General features: G+C 37.8%; 1 pseudogene; it reads right to left on the bottom strand.

The window, feature by feature from the left end:
- Positions 1 to 330: 330 nt before the first annotated feature.
- LOC101717025 (dolichol-phosphate mannosyltransferase subunit 1-like) lies at positions 331 to 1,334 on the bottom strand (annotated as a pseudogene).
- Between the last annotated feature and the right edge of the window lie 3,814 nt (positions 1,335 to 5,148).

Genomic DNA, 5,148 nt, shown 5'->3' with positions numbered 1-5,148 from the left:
ATTTCGACCAGGGGAGAGGGTGCTGTTGGCACCCGCAAGGCTCACCTCCTCTGAGCTGGGAGAGGTGGGACAGGGGCCGGGAGCAGCAGGAGGAATGGTGGCCTGGAAGCCCCTTCCTCTGGGCTGGGAGCGGTGGGATGGATGCCAGCCCAAAAATCCTTTCCTTTGGGCCACGAGTGGTGGGAGGGATGTCCACCTGCAGGATTCTGAATGTGAATTCCTAAAAGTTTTGTATTATGAGTGCCTCCCTTGTCTCATATTAGTCTTGATCCTGATGGGAATGGCTTGGAACTGCAGCTACCCCTTCTTGCACTGTTTTCTGTGTGAGATTCAATCCTCCGAGACAGTAGCTTTCCAGGAACTTCTGTAATGAATAGTGTACTTCAATTGCCTTGCTCGAACAATCATCTCCATCTGGAAGACATAGCCTTTAGAAGCACATTTTTCTATTAACTTCTGGAGAACTTCTTTTCTGTGTAATCTGAAGCTTCCTGTTAAATCAGATGCTCCTTCCTGGTCTCAGCAAAATCTGAGTTATAAAATTGGCCCCATGGCTGATTACTTTTCTTTTTAAATCCCAGACATATACACCTCCGTTTCCTTTGTAGAGAGTTCCAGAGACAATATCAAAATTACCCTCCTTTTGCTTTCTATTGAATTCAGGAATAAACTTTGGATGGTGTGAGAGATCAGCATCTATAATAATTATATAGTTTCCTGTGGCATGCTTCATTCCATGAATATATGCAGTTCCTAGTCCCAACTTTTTGTCCCGTGGTCTTAAAAAGAATTTTGTCTGATCTGTAGATCTTTTCCAACTGTTCAGCAACATTCCTTATTCCTTCTGGGCTTCCATCATCTATGATTATGATTTCATAGTTGAATCCACCAGAACAAAATGGTTAATATCTCTAATTTGGAAAGAACTTGCAGAATCAAAGGAAAAGAGCAACTCTCTGAGAAGCTTTTTACCAGCAGCCACACCATGAGCGGCAGGTTCTCTCACTCCTTCAATAGAATGTACTTTCTTCCCATTGAAGAAAGTAGAGATACTGTGAGTTGCATGAGACAACAAATTTTTTTTTAAATCAGACTTTAAAATATTTGAAAGCGAAAATTATTCAAAAAGGAGTGAACTTCACTACAGAAAGAGACTAGAAAGTTAAATGATCTGCCTGAGATATGGTCAAGGGGTGGAGAGCATCTTAAATAGGAGCTGAAAAGAAAGCTATATTTTGTTAGTTACCTGAGACATTCAAACTGTCTTGCAAACAATCTGGACACTGATCAGACATGAACCATATGACAGACAGTGTCTCACATAAATAATTCATAGTACCTTTACCCCATCTAGAAAAATTTTGATAGACACTGATGGAGCTGCAATGCCCAGTTGTAGAGATAGCCTACTATCTCTCTATATAGTTCTGTAACCTTACCCTACATGAGTGTGAATGGACTAAAGGGAGGCATTTGTTAGACTGGTATTCTTGTCAACTTTCTGAACCAGTACAATAGCTAAATCTAATGACCCATCCAACAAAGGGAAAATTTGGGTTAAAATCAATGATATGTGTAGAGAAAAAGATAAGCAATGAATAAATGAGTTATATAATGAGAGAAACCCAATATTACACTATTGCCCTAGAGGGACAGCACACCCTCAGATGAGGAATTCTATAGGCAGCCTTAGGGCATACTCAAACTATTTTACATCTAAGTGTGACTACCACACATTTGACTATTGCATGAGACCCAATGTTTTGGGATACAAAGCATATACCCTTACTGCACTCAATCTCCCATTGGTTCACAATAGCAACAACATACCTGTGGATTACACAACATTGGTCCATAAGACAGAAAGTGTTTCAAGAGAGATATGTATCAGTCTAGGCATCATGGGACAAGATTATTTCACTTTTAATAGGAAGCAATATTCAAAGAAAAAGACATATTAACAAGAATATCCAGATTAAGACAATTTCTCTTCCAGAAGTAAGACAAGGGGTTGAAATTAGCCAGTAAAGATCATGAGGCTTTGGTGAAGTGAGCTGGACAGACTCAACAAATAATAGAAAACGCCAGGATGAAGCACTAGGAAATGGCCTGTACTCTGGGCCTCTGAACTGTTTCAGCACAGAGTGAGTCTGAAGCAGCTATGGGGGGAATAGTGACCTTTCATACTCATTGCTAAGGCTCAAGAAGAACACTTAGATCTTATGAACTTCTAAACTTATGAGAGTTCTTTGGGATAACTGCAGCCTATATCAATATATACTTACTGTCCACATCCTAATCCCTAAAAGAATAAGATAAATACAGTACTTAGGTACTACAGAACAGTTACCAGGGATAGGAACTCTATAGGAGAGGTGGATCCCACTATAAAAGAGCATAAAATAAAAAACAGTTTCAGTACAAGACTGAGAAAAAAACACAGTAACTGGCTTTGTCCCCACCTGATTTGAGACCCAGGAATAATCAAATCATGAGCAATTGTAATGATTGTTTCCCAAAAACAATATCTGGTGAATGGGAAAGAACAAATTCTGTTGAGGAAACATCTGAAACACCTCTGTAATTCTTACTTATTTGTTCTATAGTGAAACTGAATTGTATCATTATTCATATGGTGTAACACTGATTTTGTTGGTAAGATGAAATTACCTCCTGTAAATAAGTTGCATAACAATACTCATACAAATAATCATTGAGCCTGAAGATCAAATGTTTCAGAAGATAGAGAAACTTCCTTAGGATGAATGCTCATGGAAATTGACTGGTTGGAGGAAGAACTGGGTTTAATCAAATACTTATTTTTATGCCAAATAGTTTTGCACAGTTTTATCACCAGGCATAAATAAATATAGCTCAAAGAGAAAAGTAAGTAATCAAATTAGGTACCAACATATTAGGTGCCTTTATAAGAGGGATCATTGTTTCTTTACATCTTTCACACCTACCTTCTCCAAATGTTAGGTATCTTCATGATAATAATATTTTTGCATCTGTTGTATAAATTCTATAGTAAATAGAGGTATTCAGATAAATAATCATTTTAGTAAGAGAGCCTAGGAAAAGGACAAGAGAGAAGATGGGAATAGGAGAGGAATCACACTGCAGGACTTGGTTGCTGAAACCCCAAATACTTCCAAGAAATGTCTGGTTCAGGATCAGCCCTTGACTGGCTCCTGGGAAGAGCTCTAATATCTTGGAATAGTCTGCCTGATAAGAATGCTTTTGTGTATCTGAGGCTTTGGGCATCCAGTACCAGCTTGATCAGATAGTTTATGCTAAAAATGTGACATTTGGTATGTGTCTGGTTTTGCTTGGGGTGGGAGCTGTTCAGATATGATTAATTGAAGTAACTCATGCCTATGTGACTCAACTCAACTAAAATCTCTGGACTTCAAAGCTCTTGTGAGCTTCCCTGGTTGGATTCTTTGCATATGTTGTCATACACACATCCTGGGAGAAGTATGTTCATCCATGTGACTCCTCTGGAAGAGGACACATAGAATTTGTACTGTTTCTTCTGGACTTCATGCCATCAGCCTTTTCCCTTTGCTTTTTCAATCTCCATTCTGTCACTATAAAAAACTATAACCATGAATGGAACAGTTTTTTCTGAATCCTTTGAGTCCTTCTAGAGAATCACCAACCCTGAGGATAATTTTGTGATCCCCTCACTCATGTACCAGTCAGGGAAAGCTGCACAGAGAAGGTAAATATAAGCTAAGACTTGAAGGAGGAGTGGATATCCTAAGACAGGATAGACAATTCAAGTCAGGAGAGGGAAGGTTCTTAATGTAACTGTATCATGAAAGGGAATAAGGGGAATAAGGAAAGAATTTCACCTCACATAGAAGCATTTGGACAGTCGTCCTAACTAAAGATCTCTTTTTGAATACTTTCTAACCCTAGTAACAAATAATGCCAAACTACATGTTTGTTTTCTAAATTATGTCCTAGAAGATTGGAAGCTCATCATTAACAACTCTAGCTCATTTACCCTTTTTAAAACAGCTATGAAATTTGTTTCTATTTCAAAAGTTCATAAGTTGTGAATTTTATCTTTCATGGAAACTAGTTCTTTTATTTTTACAGATAAAGTCTACAAATACAGACTTCCATAGACTACCACATCTTTTGAAAAAATTCACAAATTGTGCCACATGACAGAACATGTACTATAAAAAGTTATTCTACATCAGCTGTCAACAAAAGCATCTCTATTCTTTTTGTTTAGCCGTGGCATTTTGCCAACCAGCTAAAAATGTTCTATCATGGACAGTTGATTTCCTAATAAAGCTTCTGGTAAAAGCCCAGTACATTATTTGTATTATTTGGTTCAAATTTGCCTTACGCTCTAATTATGCCAAGGCCTATACCACAAGAAATCTTCGTTGGATATTTCTCTTCACTTCTGCTATTAGCCTTTTTTCTGACTGCTTCCTAGTTTCAAGAAATTTTTGGCTCTCTACCTCCTAAATCCAATACTTTGAGCAGTCAAAATGAAGACTTTCCACAAATATTTCAGAAATTATTTTGTCTGAAACACCATGAAAATTCTGGCTAACTTCCTATAGAAGTTTTCTTCTGCATTATCTAGGAAAAATAGAAGAGTGAAGTGGGAAAGCAGCTCTATAGTAGGCAATCAATTGAAGAGTATTTCTCGTGAGAGAGTACTGGGCTCTATTGATTTCTCTGACTTGCTTCTGATTTAAGATGCACCTTTCAGAGACCTAACAGTTCTGTTGAGTTCAAACAAGTAACAAGACTTGGAAGAACATAAGCCAGCTAGCTGAACAACAAACTGGACACTCCAGAGCTATCAGTGCTCATTCTTGTATTGAAATATAACAACATGGTTTAAGTTCACTGACTTCCTTTGCCTCAGTCCTTAAGTGTGAGAGAATCCCAGAAGTACTAACCAATCTCACCGGGTTTTTAAAAAGATTAATAAGGAAATTTTTAAAAATATACTTTACTATTTTTTTGAGATAGGGTCTTGTTTTGTAGTTTAGGCTGGCCTTGAACTCATTATGTAGCCTAGGCTGGTGTGGAACTCACAGCAATCTTCTTTCCTCAGCCTCCCAAGTACTAGGGTTACAAGTGATTAATAAGAAAATTTCTAAGAATTCT

Source organism: Heterocephalus glaber, unplaced genomic scaffold (genome assembly GCF_053883595.1).
Source record: "Heterocephalus glaber isolate CG9 unplaced genomic scaffold, H.glaber_assembly_v1.0 deba00000331, whole genome shotgun sequence".
In the NCBI taxonomy this organism is placed as follows: domain Eukaryota; kingdom Metazoa; phylum Chordata; class Mammalia; order Rodentia; family Bathyergidae; genus Heterocephalus; species Heterocephalus glaber.
The sequence above is the reverse complement of the archived record's forward strand: the minus strand, read 5'-3'. Positions and strand labels throughout refer to the sequence as shown.